The 17,349-nt window shown below is 34.9% G+C and overlaps 1 protein-coding gene and 2 long non-coding RNA genes across 4 annotated transcripts in view; all 3 read left to right on the top strand.

Annotated features, from left to right (window-relative positions):
* The window catches only part of LOC110379154 (uncharacterized), a 147,758-nt gene that overhangs the window by 35,639 nt on the left and 94,770 nt on the right, over nucleotides 1-17,349 (top strand). The window lies entirely within an intron of this gene.
* Nucleotides 9,428-10,682, top strand: LOC135118056 (uncharacterized). The gene is made up of 2 exons (XR_010277333.1): nucleotides 9,428-9,745; nucleotides 10,333-10,682. It is a non-coding gene; the product is annotated as an uncharacterized LOC135118056 (long non-coding RNA).
* On the top strand, nucleotides 11,039-13,690 carry LOC110370543 (uncharacterized). Its single transcript, XR_002429248.3, has 2 exons — nucleotides 11,039-12,753; nucleotides 13,341-13,690. It is a non-coding gene; the product is annotated as an uncharacterized LOC110370543 (long non-coding RNA).

The raw sequence follows: 17,349 nt of genomic DNA, 5'->3' as shown, positions 1-17,349 counted from the left end.
GCAGATGATACACCATTTATGAACTCTTGCTCCTTAGACAGGTAAACTGACTCACCTATCTATTATAACCTACAAGCCATACACACAGTAAATAAAGCCGTTTCCTCTCATAACCAGGCTTTCATTTACAAAACCTACATCTTTGCTCTGGGGATAACACGTGTAATGTTTAAATAAGTTACCAAGTTTTCCTGACTCGAATATATACAGTCTCAGGTGATACCAACTGGCACCTCAAACTTTAAGAGTACCAGCATACTGCAGACTTTTAGTCGGCCGATAGTTTGTCTTTTGCTACACATCAGTATAAAGATGAATGGTAGTACAAAGATCAGGTATCTAGCCGGGATCAGGTATCGGCCATCCCATCGAGCTATGAGAGTGAAGGAATAGTGAGTGCACTGTGTCTGCGCAAATACTTGTGCACTATAATATGTCCTGTGCAGTTGGCTAATCTCCTTATATGACAACAGCCGCCGTAGCCGATAATCGGCTAGGAGGACATTAAGCTGGTATCAGAACGACTGTTTGATTGGAATCAAGATTTTAGTTTAAAAAATATATTTTGCCACTCTTCGGGTCAACTGTCGGTCGACTGTTTAGTCTTCAGTATGCAGGGTACTCTTAACAAATACTAAATCGAATTTTGTTCCTGGCTCTTTGCCAAGACTGAGTTCAGCCATTGAATTGACTTTGAAATTTTTGGACGAGGTATTGAAATATACGGTTATAATTCAGAATAAAATTTTGGAAAAGGTGAGGAGTTTCTTTGATAGGAGTCAGGTAATATTGTCTGCCATCTGATGTTTATTGGTCACTAACTCTGTGGATATTTGAGGTTATAAAAATACCTGAATCCAGCTTTGGAGCTGAATCACCTCATATAGATCTGCAAGTTATCACCATTAAAACTGACCAATAACAGAATTATTTTTTGGCAAAAATCAGCATTTCCCTTTTCCCAATTTATTACTTGGGTTCGGCTTAGTAAATACTCGTAGGTATGTCTTTTTTTATATACCTTCCTACATTATGTCATCTCACAAGTAACATTCTTTCCAGCCATATTCATCTTACACACAATGTATTCAACGTTAATTGCTCTTTGGTAAAAGTAATTAAAGATTTTATAAAATCGTTTTCAGTAAAAACGCTGAGGGATTCAATAATTTTATTTATCCCGTTTTGTGTGTATTTTCTGGATGATATTGTCTTATTAGAGCAACGTACAATAGGTGAATACAATATACGATGCTGACAAAGTATAAACAAAAGCGAAGCTAACCACATATTGTAGCGTTCACTTACTATCAAGGTATTTTCTTTTTGAATTTTCCTGTAAAATATTGAACATAAGTCTGCATTATTAAAGTCCTGATCGCGAGATGTGTCGATAACATTTCTGAACCTTGACGGAAGCATCTCAAGTAGATTGCTGGAAAATTGGTCGTAGCGGATAAAGATAAAAACAATATTTTTTTTTATTTAAAATTGTATTAGATAATAAATGATTTGGTAATGAAAGACTTCCTATGTTCCTAAAAATAGGTCAGACAAAAATGTCTTCAGAAAAATATTTTTTGTGGCTGAAATTCTGGACCGATCAAAACATTTGGGATTTTGGGTAGCCTAAACATTTGTGTTCCCGACCGTTATGTGTGGTGGCGCCCGAGCCCACCACTTCTGGTCACACCACCGGCCAGGACTAACCTTATGGCCAAGTCGCCTATTACCAGAGCGATAGTCAACATAAACGTGCTCCATACAAGGATAGACGTATTGACGTGTAACTTTGGTGAATTCGCAAGAGGACTATTGCATCTTTTGTGCTATAATAATTAATATTGTGTTGTATTTATTATTACTACTATTTGTCTGTTTTTTTATTGTATGTCCTATTTTCCTGTCTAATTTTTATGTTTTGATGTTGTTGTGCATTGGCGTTATCTATGTTTTGTTATTATTTTTTAGTATTGTGTCCCGTCTATCGCATTAGGTTAAGATAAACCTGTAATGGTAGATAGTGGTGTAAATAAATAAATAAATTTTTTAAAAGCAGTTCAAGAAAAAAAGCCTTTATCTACGTCTTCTTAAATTAAGGTACTTCACTCAAAATAAATAAAAGAAGGCAGTTACCAATACGTTGACTTAACCAAATTACAAAATACAAGTCATAAAGCACCTATTAACTTACTAATCCAACTTAATAAATTTAATATTCATAGAAAAGTACCCTTTCAGTTCTGAGCTTGTTAAAATTTCTTAACGTTGTAATCGCTTCAGAAAACCGAATTGTTATACGGGACTTTTTATATTAAAATGTACCGGAAAAATGTTCTGTGCCATACAATTTTAGTTCAAACTTCAGTGCCCCTTTTTACGGAAATTATGTTGAAACTTAATTTAATGAAATTAGGAATCCGTAGGTATATTTTTTATTTTGGAATTCCAATAATGTTGCGTAGGGACTAAAATATAAGTCTAAATATTAATTTATTCAAGAACAGTGTCCCAATATATAAGATCCTGATCTATACAAATATTTAGAACGCTAAAGTCGCATGAAAATCATTCGTTGTACAATTTTGCTAAATCAAATTCTTTGCTAACAAAAACATCCAGGAGCTATGAAACTTCAAAAAGAAAATCGAATAACACTTTTTCTTATATACATATATTTTATATTTTCTTATATACATATATACCTACCTACAGAACCCACAAATTATAATATAGGAAAGCCAGTATACTGAGAAATTCGTTATACAACATAAGCAGTGTAGCATTACTAATACATGAAACAATGTGACCTTTCACCTTTTGCTCTGAAATTCAATTTTACATGAACATCGGAGGTACAGGTAAGGCCAGAAATAGCTATGCGAGAATTTCAAATTTTTCACTTTCTTTTAAAGTTTTTGTTTGTGATTGTACCTATTTTTGTGGTTATAGTAAAAGAAGGACGAATGTTTAAATAAAAATGTATTTTTGGAAGATGACGCGGAAGTGGGTAAAAGAAGGAACAAATATTGGCTTCTGTAATCTTTCCTTTTAAGCATTGTCAATATTATGTCCTGAAGACCGCATTGCCTATCAAGTATTTTTGACTGAAAATTCGAATGTAATTTTGTCTTCAAAACCTGTCGTTCTTTTGTTTATTTTATTTAAAAAATAGCTGAGAATACCAACACTTATTTTTAAGTTCAATATTCTCTGTAACAAAGAAACAAAACACTACCGTTCCGTGACTATCACAACCTAAAAGCAACTTCAAAAATATCCGTTATACCCGGGCCGGGCATAACATCAGGCGACCTTACTGAGGGCCCTAAAATTCAATTTTCTACCGGCATTTTTCCAACGCACCCGAGTAAGTGGTACGCGATAACTTTTCTAAATAAAATATTAAATGAATCCGGCCTGCTATATCGATCGTCGTACTGTAGGAGGCTACATGTAATATGTAAGGCTTATCTTTGAAGTTGGTTACTAGGTTTTGATGATGAGGAGTAGATGGTTTTCGTGTGATGAACTGTTGTGAGATTAGACATGCATGGATTTTATTGTTGTTTTTGGTGTCACTTGACTGATTTCCAAAAGGTCAATAAGGTTTTTTTTCTGTACAGTAATTTTAAGATAATTTAAATTGAAAATATTGTAAGGCAATTAATAAATATCTGAACACTTTATTCCAGGAAACTTAATATATTCTTATATAAAGTAATCATTTACCAGCAGCACTATAAAAAATAACGGAACCACCTACCAAAAAATACTCATATTCATCCCAAAACCCATGAAGCTTATCCCTCACATTTTAGATAATACGCTCTCGCACCACTATAGCAAAACAAAACCGTCTTTCACACAGAAAAACAAAATACGACCGGACAAACAATAGCCCCTTTCATTTCATTACTTCCTCACACGTAATTAGAAAGAACCATTCCCAAATCAATGCGATGAATTAGCAAAATGAAAGAAGGACGGCTTTCCACAGGTTTTTACCAAAATTAATGTACCGGGACACAGCGAATTGAGCCTTGTTGCCAGCGCCAAAATATTGGGGTTGCCAAGAAAAAATAAATGAAAATAAGGCGCATGAAAATGAGGTTGCGTTTTTGTGTTTGGTTTCGTAATTACTTGTCTTTGGTCTTTTTCAATAATTGGGTATTGAGGGTCAAGGGTAAAAAGGGTTAGAGAGATATACCTAATATCAGAGAACTACTGTCCGTATCGGGATAAAATATAGCATATGTTAGTCGGGAAGAGTGTAGCTTTCCAATAGTGAAATAATTTTAGAATTTTTAGTTTCGGAGCCTTTAGGTTAAAAACAAAAAAATGTTTCCTGTTTATTATATTAGTACTGTTACAGATAGTTTTTCTTTTTGATATTGTTTGAATGCTAGATAGGTATTGTCCTGTGAGTGGGTCTGGTACACAAAGGCTCCAGAAGGAACAAAGGTGTCTTTGTTAGGTATTACAGTTTGTACCTACGACAGATACTACTTTTGTAGGTAGGTTTTGTAGGTAGGTTTTGTAGGTTTTGTAGGTAGGAACTACTGTCCTTCATAAAATGTAACTTTACCTTTTTATTAGATGAACATGTTCGACATTCTTTACGGGTAGTCAGAAGCCAGGAATACTGTTAACCAGTCTTATCAAGGGGTATTGGGTTGCCCGGGTAACTGGGATGAGGAGGTCAGCCAGGCAGTCGCTCCTTATAAAACACTGGCAATCTGCTGCATCCGGTTAGACTGAAATCCGACCCCAACATAGTGGGAAAAGGCTAGGCAGATGATGATGAGTTTTTATCAAATGATTTTTTAATTTACGGTCATTAAACCATTTTTCATATTACTGACATCTGTAATTTTAATCAAGGGAACTTGGACCAACTGGCTTGGACTCCAAGATTGATGACTATGTAATATGGACGATAGAAATAAGAAAGAAAGGAAAGAGATTAAGCCAATATCAATATCTCTTAGCTGAATAATAAATTAAGCAATGAATCACGAAATCAGGTTGCTATCTCATGGGAACTAAACCTATTATTGATAGTTATTACTTCTTTTTGCCGAATTAATATGTGGGAAATTCTGTTTAGTAGGCAATGGGTAACCTAGCAGTTTAAGGGTAAAAGTACTACAAAATATAATTGTAATAATATAATGCTTTTGTTTTTGGTTTTCCAGGTGAGTGGACCTAGAGGTTACCTAGTAGGTAAGTCAATATTATCTTTAAAATAACTGTAGAAGAAACTTCTGGAACAGAAAAGATTTTCATCTATTTACTGGCACGATACTAGTCTAGTACACATTTTTAATATCAAAATGATCTAAATAGTTTAATAAGAACTTGTTTTTCTCAGAAAAAAATACCAAGCTATATTGAATGCTTACCTTCGCGTAAAAATTGCCGGGAACTCACCTCGGAACGGAAAATATGAGTAAAAAATATAATTATGAAGCTATATGTAGGTACTATATTCTCGTCAATATCGGTTCAAGTGTTCCACATCTGGGTTTTCCGTATCGTCAGCATTATAATTATTGGTTTTCAAGGTATAAGATTATTTTTTATGACACTTATTTTACTGGTTTTGTAGGGGTACATGTATTTTTCTGTGAAATACTTACTGCATGCTTATAACCATAGCTGTTCCCTTCGGTCCCACCTGGGTTAGAGGCAACTACTTGCTAAACCTGGATAAAAAGTAGCCAATGTCTTTAAAAATAGTCTATGTCCTTTGTCAGGCTCTAGCTAGATTATCTGGGGACCACCTTATATTTAAATAAACTCATAATATATGGCGAGAAAGCTTTCAAAACATACACATAAGGAGTAACTTACGCATTTATTACATTTATACTTTTCTTTACTAACCCATTTAAACTAGTAGTGTCACATCATCACACATACAATTTCCAATTTAAAGTTTTCTCTCGATGTTGCCATTCTCGTACTCAAAAGCCTTAAACTTTTTCAGGACAAAGGCTGCTTGGCATCTCAATTTTACTTGGCAAAGTTATTTTGTCGAGAACCTTTAACGTAATGTGTTTGGAATAATATTATTTATTCATTTGCTGACACGTGTTACAAGCTACTTTTAAGAAAATTTTGAAAGGAAAATCACATTTAGTTGAAACAGAATTCGATCCAAAAAAAGTCACGTTTTCAAGTCCCATTTTTGGGTTCTATGCTCTAATATATTATTACTCGCGGTGATGGTATTTTTTTCGTTGTCATTATTAATCACACTGAACTTTTTAGATTTTTCTTGGAACGGTCAAGATAAATGCCGTTCTACAAAATCATAGCCTGATTTTGTTAAAACGTATCACATATTTTTTTCTCTGCTATGCTATGCAAGTAAATAAAGTAGGTACCTAATAGAAACAACAACATATAAGTAATTTAGAATTATTTGTTCACTTTGACTCCTTAAATTATGTTTCCTCGCATGTCAGTTGTCTTTCCCCAACTTAATAAAATAAAAAAAAACGAATTCCCTCTGAAATCTCATAAGGGAACGCCTATCAATTTTAGACAAAATAAAAGCTTTTCCGTGTTTTTACTTATTTGCCGCTAAATCTCTTAAGAAAATGGTAATATTTACTCATTGAATATTCTATTGGTTATAATACTGAGAGCAAAAAACGGGAAAATGTATCCGTAAGTAAATAAAATTCAAGTCAGAAGTTGATGCAATTCGATAATGTCCTAAAGCAGAAATTGGTGAACCCGGTGAAGGGCCTATTATACTTGACTAAATTCAGTCGTCTAATTAGGTTTCTAAATTATTTAATGAAACCTACCTTCTGAATTTAGTGACTGAATTATTTAGACTACTGAATTTAGTCAAGTGTAAATAAACCTTAAACTGTAGACTTTTTAGTCAGCCGACAGTTAAATAAGGTATAGAAAAAAAAACATCCATTGCGCTAACTGTCGTCCGACTATTTAGTCTGCAATATGCTGGTAGGCTAAAAAGTAAGGTTACATGAACTTATTGAACCAATTAGGTTTAATTGGATTTTCTTTTAGGAAAAAAATAAAATTTCAGAGTTACCAAGATTGGTAGCGGCCTCGGCGGAGCGATAAGATTGCTCCCTTGACTTATGTACATTAATTATCGAATTGTATAATATCGTCTTACATTTTACGTCCTATTTAATTTGGCGGAATAGAGTTTGATATTATTTGTGGTAAAATCAATATTATTGTTGTAACAATCTTCTTCTTCTTCTTAGCGTTTATCCCGTCTTGTGACGGGGTCCGCTTTCCGTATCTTCTTCTTCCACTTCGCTCTGTCCTGGACATCTTCTTGTATCGTTTAATATTGGGGTGTTAGTAAATAAAATAAGACCTACTTACTTATTTTAATACTGCTATGCGATTAACCAATAAACTTGTAGATATTGTTAAATGGAAGCTCTTTTCATTCGACAAGAAAGCAGGTGTTCGAGAAATCAATTGCCATTTATTCTTATTTTGTTATTTCCTCAACAAGGTCCACTTTTTACTTTATAGGTAATTTTTTATGGACAGCAAGTAAATATCACAGCAGCCTATTTCCGTCCATTACTAAATTAATAATAGATTCGTGTTTAATTACTACCTAATCATAAATTCAGCAGCTAAAATCAAAATGGCACTACTAATTTTCACGCCAATATTCCAACAGGTTCATTGACACGACAAGAAGATAAAAAATGTAGCGGATAGACTAACATCGGACAAACTTTCAGATATCCAGCCCAAATATAATATTAAGCTAGCTGAGAGTGCACTTGGAGAGGCCTATGTCCAGCAGTGGACTGCGATAGGCTGATGATGAATGAATGAATGAATGAATGAAAATACTTGTCTTTAATTTTTTTTTAACGACGTCAAAAATCATCAAATGACCCCTCCCGCTGTGGGTTAGCAGCGGTGAGGGAGTGTCAGACTCTTACTGACTGAAAACCGTCATGTTCCGTCATAGGCTTTTTATGTACCAGGGCCGCGGTATCTCTTTCGAACACCCCGCAGCCCCGACAGGCCTTGGCCCTACTGGGTCCCGCTGGGGTTGCTGACATCTCAAGCCCAGATATAATATTGAGCTCTCTCAAAATACTTGGTCCGAAATAGATGGCTCGGTCAACGCTTGCCCAAACTTTAATCAATCTATTTTAGTTTGTCTGATATTGGTACTAATTATAGCCAATATTGGTGGCGACATTTTCATTAATGATTAGGGTTTAGACATATTTCTATTGAATAAAGTTAGTAATATCAGGATTGCTCCGTGGGCGATAACTTTTCTTCAAAGGACACTCTATACATAGACACAAAGTCCTGCATCGTATCTTTTCACCATATACTTGAAAACTACATATTTATTTTCATTCGGTCTTCACCAATATTATATTGATTGATGAGGAAAGAATGTATATGTACATACACTGGTATAGCTCGTCGCTAGTTTGTTCTTAACGTGTTCATGTTAAAACAGTTAAACCGATTGGGGTGTAAATTGGCTTTGAAATAAGTGGTACCCTGGAAACGGAGAAAAGCATACTTCTACTTCTCAATTTACGATAGGTATTTTTTAAGCCCTTGGGTACTATCCCACTGCTGGCCTGACTGGCTGGCTGGCTGGCCCACTGAGGCAAAGGCCTCCCCATTTTGCCTCCACACCTCTCGATCTTTTGAGTCCTACCACCAATCATAGGTAATTATATTTTTTATATTTATTCTTATATTACTGCTGCTTTAGAATATCTCCTTAAACGTTTCAATGGCACCAATATGTTCCGAGGATCGATTAGCCGGTCAATAAATCTGTCATCCATGAGTGACTGGGAACTCGCTAAGATAAATGATACTTTCTAAGTCTAACGCACGGTCGACATTGCGGATCTTTTAGGTTAACTTATGTATATGATAGATGGGTTTTAAAGATGTCCTAAATCTGAATATGGTAAAATTTTTCTTTGAGATTATTTGACTAGCTCTTTCTCCACGGTTTCAGCCGCATTCTGACCCGACTTTTTGTACCCGGGTGAAAAGAAGCATCTTACATCCTATCAGCTACCGAATACCGGACTTTTAAAGGTCCTATGCTTAATAGACCTAAGTAGTTCCGATATGTGACATGGTAACAAAAATATCTATGGACAAATATGTATCTATAGGATCTTTTTTTTTTGTTAAAAACACATCTCCCTTCTACATATCACAGTCGAATAAACATCCAACGACTTAAATTACATTTTATTACACGCGAAGGTAGTAAAATTACATCAAAAAAGATAATTAAGCATTTTCTTTTTAATTACTTCCTCCAGTTTCCTTCAGAGTCGAGCGCTTGGAAATAATCATTGTAATTAGTATTCCGATCTTTGGATATAAGATTACATGAGCAAAAATACTGTTTACATTGTAACGTTGTACGTTATATTTTGAATATTTAAAAATACTAGACTTGCTATATCTCGGCCGCGCGCCGCGAGCCGTGAGCCGTTGACGGGTGACGGAAACCGGTTCGGCGAACTATCCCTCCTATGAGGCGACGCGAGCAGAGCCGGCGGTCAATCGCGAGACGGTCACTAGCACGACGCTGCGAGCCGATACAGTCTACTACTACTACTGGTCTATGTACATTTTTAACTCGCGATTTTATTGCAAATAATTTAACCGTTAATAAACTATTGTGCTTTTAAAATAACTTTTAAAGTCAGTGTATACCCCAGATCGGGTGAGTGTTGCAAAATATTACTTATTATGTGCATCTAGAAAAGTTATACGTGAGTACGTGACGTGTCGTAGGATGACTTGCTAATTTCATTGTGCATTCATTATGTTATATCATGCTACGATCACGCCTTTGTTGCTGTTCTTATGGAATATTACCTATGGCCTATGTACTTATTTCCATAACGCTTTTAAAAAAAATATCATGTGGTATTTGACCTTACATGACCGGTGCACTTAGACCGTGTCATGAGGGCCACGCCCTACAATTATTTTTCCATATTCTTCTTTTCAAATAATTTCTTATAGTGACTACCTATTTATTAATTTCATTAACTTCATTTAAAATAGTGCTTTGCTTTTTAAAATCATGCAAATACTTTCACCCTCATCACTTGCATTCAGATTACATTTTGGTTAGCTGTACTATAATTTGTCACGCTGCCTAGGCTGCCTCATCTCGATGCTATCTAGTGCTTGATCACTGCTTTCCATCTAGTTAGGTAGTGAGTAAGTGGAAATCGGGATGTTGCAGTCGTGGCTGGAATATAACCGGACCGTAACTAAGACGGAACATAACGGACATTCCAGGGTTCAAGTACCTGACTACCTCCAGTGCACCTACCGTAGTGCACCTACCCTAAGTGCACCTACCTACGCGCTTGTCTACCTACGTGCCTGTGTCTACCTACGTGCCTGTGTCTACCTACGTGCCTGTGCCTATCTACGTGCCGCGCCTATCTACGTGTCCTGCATCTACCTGCGCGTCCGGCATCTACTAGCGCGCTGCACACGTACCCCGCCTGACCGCTGCCGAGCTGCCTGACTATACAGGGTAGTAGTGTTCTATAGCGGGCCAGAACTTAACGCGAGCTCGATTATTCTAAACCCACTCCCGGCTCTGCCGATCTTTTGGTACAATATAGACTTATACCATTTACCTACTAAATTTCTTTTTTTATTTTCTCACCTTCTAGTCTACCTACCACCACACTAAACGTTACAGTGGCGCCCAATAAAGGTAGAATATATCGAGCCGTGTTTAGTTCTTGTTTGCTAAGCATTTTGTAGTTGTCCTGGTGTTGGTTGTCTGTCAGTTGTGTTGAATTTAATCACAGCCTACCAAATGTGAATCTACCCACATATTAAAAAAAAAATTCTCTCTAATATTTAAATTTAACCGTCCATTTTTCACTTGACCTACCGTCAATATTTTTCTACCCCAAAAAAATTTTTTTTCACATTTAAATTCAAAGTTTAGATACCTTAAATATATTTTCGCATATGGTTAGACTGACCACAAACGTGCTGATTTTGCATCCGAATTGTTTTATCTTTATTATTTTTGACTTTATTTTGCAACACACTCCTTCTCTGCGGTTTTAATTTTTTATCATGTACTACCCTATTAAGTTTTTATCGCTACAAAAAGCTGAACTAGATTATGAAGTTACTGTTCGTGATGGTACTGGGGGAGATTCGGTTAGAGAACTTCGGAAACAGATATGTAGTTAAATTATCTTCTATCGTACAAAAAACAAAGTTATAATTTTAATCGTATCTATTCTAAACACTATAATCACTACACTAAACCTAAAATTACTTCTAATAGAACCCCACAAGACAGTCACAATTTATACGTTAATAAAATGGTACATAAAGTATTTTAAACTATTAAATTAATTAACTATAAAGTATAACTTAGACTAATGTTATAAGAATGTTACTACGACTAGGTAAAGTAAATCAATTTGTTAATAATTAAACTTCGTTGATTATAGCTAAATATATTTTACTTTAAACAATTTTTTTTAAAATCACCTAAAACTAAATGCACTAATACATAATATAAACTAAACTAAATAATAAAAACTAAACTTAATAATATAAAATAATAAACTACAAAGAATAAATTATTAGTTCAACTTAAATTCTATAACTGTAATTAAAATTATATAACAAATTTGTAAAAATCAACTAAAACTAAATGCACTAAATGTAACTTAAACAAATACATAATATTATAAACTAAAAACTAAACTAAATAATGTAAAGTACCCTCTTACTACTACTACCCATAACTATTGCTTTTCTATTTTTCAATTATTGGTCTACCCCAATAGTTTATATGATGATGGTCTACCCCATACATCGTATTCCTACCATATTAAATCTATTATGACTATCGGCCCTACACCGATGGTTATAAACGAAACTTTTGATCGTGGTTCTACCCCATAGATCCCTTCTGTATGCTAAAGGCCCTACACCTTTGGTATTCTACGGAGCGGTGCAACTCCTTAAATAAGCCTTTGCAAGAGCGGTTGATTACTCTATAAGTAAGCCTTAAAATCACAAATATAACTTATGTATTTATCCTTTCTAATATTCAATCTATCAATTAATAGTTATGTGTAGTTAGTAATCGCTCGATTTCAGCTTTATCCTCTACCAGCCATGACTGAACTGGGTGAGCGTTCTGTGCACTGTATGCAGAATACTCAGGTCGAAAGGACGCTGACGCACAGATGTCTATAAATGTGATGTCGGCTATTTAATGTAAGGAAGAATGAAAAGTGAGGGATGATTACATTATGAATGAAGACGAATGAAAGAGAAACTCAGATCAGTTGTTAGCAAGAGCGTAAGCAGCGGATTTTTCCTAGGAAAAATCCTACGCTAAAAAGGGGGGTACTGTAACGTTGTACGTTATATTTTGAATATTTAAAAATACTAGACTTGCTATATCTCGGCCGCGCGCCGCGAGCCGTGAGCCGTTGACGGGTGACGGAAACCGGTTCGGCGAACTATCCCTCCTATGAGGCGACGCGAGCAGAGCCGGCGGTCAATCGCGAGACGGTCACTAGCACGACGCTGCGAGCCGATACAGTCTACTACTACTACTGGTCTATGTACATTTTTAACTCGCGATTTTATTGCAAATAATTTAACCGTTAATAAACTATTGTGCTTTTAAAATAACTTTTAAAGTCAGTGTATACCCCAGATCGGGTGAGTGTTGCAAAATATTACTTATTATGTGCATCTAGAAAAGTTATACGTGAGTACGTGACGTGTCGTAGGATGACTTGCTAATTTCATTGTGCATTCATTATGTTATATCATGCTACGATCACGCCTTTGTTGCTGTTCTTATGGAATATTACCTATGGCCTATGTACTTATTTCCATAACGCTTTTAAAAAAAATATCATGTGGTATTTGACCTTACATGACCGGTGCACTTAGACCGTGTCATGAGGGCCACGCCCTACAATTATTTTTCCATATTCTTCTTTTCAAATAATTTCTTATAGTGACTACCTATTTATTAATTTCATTAACTTCATTTAAAATAGTGCTTTGCTTTTTAAAATCATGCAAATACTTTCACCCTCATCACTTGCATTCAGATTACATTTTGGTTAGCTGTACTATAATTTGTCACGCTGCCTAGGCTGCCTCATCTCGATGCTATCTAGTGCTTGATCACTGCTTTCCATCTAGTTAGGTAGTGAGTAAGTGGAAATCGGGATGTTGCAGTCGTGGCTGGAATATAACCGGACCGTAACTAAGACGGAACATAACGGACATTCCAGGGTTCAAGTACCTGACTACCTCCAGTGCACCTACCGTAGTGCACCTACCCTAAGTGCACCTACCTACGCGCTTGTCTACCTACGTGCCTGTGTCTACCTACGTGCCTGTGTCTACCTACGTGCCTGTGCCTATCTACGTGCCGCGCCTATCTACGTGTCCTGCATCTACCTGCGCGTCCGGCATCTACTAGCGCGCTGCACACGTACCCCGCCTGACCGCTGCCGAGCTGCCTGACTATACAGGGTAGTAGTGTTCTATAGCGGGCCAGAACTTAACGCGAGCTCGATTATTCTAAACCCACTCCCGGCTCTGCCGATCTTTTGGTACAATATAGACTTATACCATTTACCTACTAAATTTCTTTTTTTATTTTCTCACCTTCTAGTCTACCTACCACCACACTAAACGTTACAACATGAAGGAAAATTAACAAATAAATATAAAAATATCTTTTACCGACTTCCCAAAAACCAGGTGCTGAAGTTGTCGGAATCTTTTTTTTTTTTTTATAAGAATGTGGCTTTTAATAAGCCTTGAAATGTAAGTCGTTAAAATTCAATAAAATTAAAAAGTTCTTATAAATATGTGATAGTAACTGTCTCTCTGTCGCGCTCTTACGCCAAAACTACTAAACCGATTTAAATGAAAGATATACATTATTATGCTTTTATCCACATGGGAATATATGCCATCAGTATATGGGTTTAATTACGGAGAACTAAAATATAAATATCACGCACCGAGCAAATAATTTCACATTTGAAATTTTACAGGTTTAATATCCATTTTTATTTAAATTCAAAAACAGCCCGCAGTCATGATTTTCAGTACTAACCATTTATTAATTGTTTCAATAAAATTATGAAATACAGATGGATTATTATTAAACTGAATGAGTTAATTAAATTCTTTACTGCCTTGTGTGCTTATAAATTAATTTTCTGCTTTTACGTACTGATCAAAATTAACTTCAAAGAGAATGCGTTTAAAGATTTTTCCGGCTTTTCCGGGTATTAAGATGATGAATTCGATATTGTAAATTTATTGGAAAATAATAACTACGTGCATTCTGTCCAGAGGAAAAGTTTAAAATTTTATTATTCACTAGTTGTTCCTCGTAGTTCCGGTTGCGTCCCGTAGAAACCTCTGCACGAACCCGGATAAAAAGTAGCCTAAAGCCTTCCTCGATAAATGGGCTATGTAACACTGAAAGAATTTTTCAAATCGGACCAGTAGTTCCTGAGATTAGCGCGTTCAAACAAACAAACTCTTCAGCTTTATAATATTAGTATAGACTAGCTGTTCCCTGTGGTTCCGGATGCATCCCATGGGAACTACTCAAGACACCCGGATAAGAGTTCTGATATTAGAAAATAATCACGAAGATAGGAAAGTTTTGTTTTCCATGAGTATAATAATTGACATAATTGATTTTAACATTGGAGTATTTGTAACGTGTTTTAAAAATCGAATACATCTTTAGCGAGTTTCAATTTTTTTTTTAATATCACCATAATATTTTTCGATTGGTATGAATCAAAACTTGGTAACCAACAAAAAATTATGAAAAATATTGCGTTAATTCTTTGTTAAATGAAATAAAACATTTTAAATTATATTTTCCAATAACTGGTAACTGGTGTTAATTATGTATTTTGGTATCGACAATATGACTAAACATTATAGACGATAACAAGAAAACCTTTACCTATTTTTACATCATAAAAACTAAAACCGAGCGTTACCAGCTAATCTTACTGTGCGTTACACGTCGGATTAACTAACGAGGCGTAACTGCTGCACTAAGATAGGCTAATGCGACTGTCTTATTACATAGTCTTTTTACTTAAAGCTGGCTTATCGTGGTTTGTGATTGGCTAAGTAGGGATTAAGATTCAATTTTTGTATTTTTATTTATATTTGGCCATAAAATGTTATGTTCTATGTAAAATAACGTTAAATCAATACATAATACACATTTTAATAGCTCGGGTATTTATTACCATTATGAACCTTAAATAATAAAAAATCTAGACATAATGAGTACTTACGTAAAATATAAAAATATTCGCATATCCTATTACACTAGATAACACCAAAAAAATGTTGCATATAGCATTATTTCCATTGATTTAGGTATAAGAAGTAAAAAAGGGTAAAAATCCAAGAAATTAATTTAAAGAAGTAAAAGTTACTTACGTCCCCTTATATGCCAACCACTCTTAGAAACTCATATTCACGATGGCCCTCATACAAAGTTCAAAGTCATTCAAATAAGTATTCCCATTTGGGTATTTTGCTTGATCGACAGAAAAAAAAGTTTTATCAAAGGACCAATTTCAGTATCAGCAAGCCGAAAATAATTCCAAAAACTAAAACGAAAAACTTTAAAAATAAAATTGAAATTTTATCGGCCGTATTTCTTCGAAAGTTTTGTAACATCTAAATGGGGAATGGCTATTAGCACAAACTAAAACAAAGTAACTAACATTAAAACTATTACAAGAAAACTGAAGAGTCATCAAAGTAGTCGATCAAAGAAAAGTTTTTAAAAATTTGTTGACAATTCAAGGAAAATTTCTTGAGATAATGTTTGAAAGCCTGTAGTCAACAGATTTATGTTAAAATTTTCTAGACACTCTTATAGTTACGCGTAAGCTGATACTAGATGAAAAAAAAAAATGTGTAAGAAGAAAATAATCTCAAAATCTGTCAGTATTACGTAGGTATAGAATCTTTGTCATGACTGTTATAAATTGTAATTTTTACCACTTAATAAATGCGTTGAAATTACTTGATGCTGAGAATGTTAAAATGTTTCAATAATCGTGTGGATTATTAAATCATTTTAATTTTGACTACCAGTTTTTGAAATTCAACAGTAATATGTATTAGACACACAGACAATAATTTTACTTATGTCTACGTAGATACAGCTGAATTTAAATATTCATACCCCGCGAATGTAATCTAGAACCCCAGTGGATAACATTCGTATTAAAACAAAAACTTTCTAAGAAATAAAATTAACAAAGCCTTTTATACACATTGAAGTTTCTATTTAATCATCTCACTGGCCTTTTACACTATTAATCTTTTGAATAAAATTAATAATTCTAAAACTTAAGTCCTTAAGACAAAGTTTAGAACTTCTAAGTTTAAAGGACCTACTTGAGTTCGCCATTGTTAATTTATGTTCAACATTAAGCGATTTAATTCATTATTCTAAATTAAGTTATTTTGATTGGACTATTGAGAAATAGTTTAAAATGCAGTGTAATTTTTTTCAAGCTATCATTATTTAATTGAAAAGCTCTACACAAAGAGGATATCTTAATGATTTTATCACTTAAGCTCATGTTTGGCGCTCGAAAATTAACAGTAGATACAAATTCTCCCAAGAGACAGACAAAAATATTTCCACACGCAAATTACGGCACACGAGCTCACCAAAATAATCACCTCTAAAATTCCGTATCGCACAAAATTAAATGACTTAACATACCACACCCACACTAAGATAACCATCCTACATGAACACATTAACAAAATACAATTTACGACACCAATTGCCGCTCGCGATAACAGACTCGCGCCTACATGCTCGTCACTTAATGACGTGAACACAAAATTTTACATTCACGGTGACGAACAGGTAATGTCTGTACCAACGATGACGTATGAACCTCAAACTGTATTCAGAGGTATTCGCCGACTCATAGCAGATAAGCGAATGGGGACGTTTAGGTGGCGCAAGCTAAAAGCAATCGCGATTAAAATGTTTGCTCCTAATGTCCTAATAAAGGACCAGTGGTCCTTTGAGTCCCTGATTGATGAAGGGTTGACAGGATTGATATGCTAAGTCCTGAATTTTCGTTCGTTTGAATAGATTAGGGCCAGCTGTTTGAATAGAAATGGCGGTTAGATTAAGTTTTATAGGTGACGGAAGGAATAAATTTTCTGTATTTCCATATGTTTGGTAAGTCGCGGTACATGGCTGAATCTGGA

The sequence above is a fragment of the Helicoverpa armigera genome, chromosome 17 (assembly GCF_030705265.1).
Source record: "Helicoverpa armigera isolate CAAS_96S chromosome 17, ASM3070526v1, whole genome shotgun sequence".
Lineage (NCBI taxonomy): Eukaryota > Metazoa > Arthropoda > Insecta > Lepidoptera > Noctuidae > Helicoverpa > Helicoverpa armigera.
Note: the sequence above shows the minus strand (reverse complement) of the source record. Positions and strands in the feature narration are given on the sequence as shown.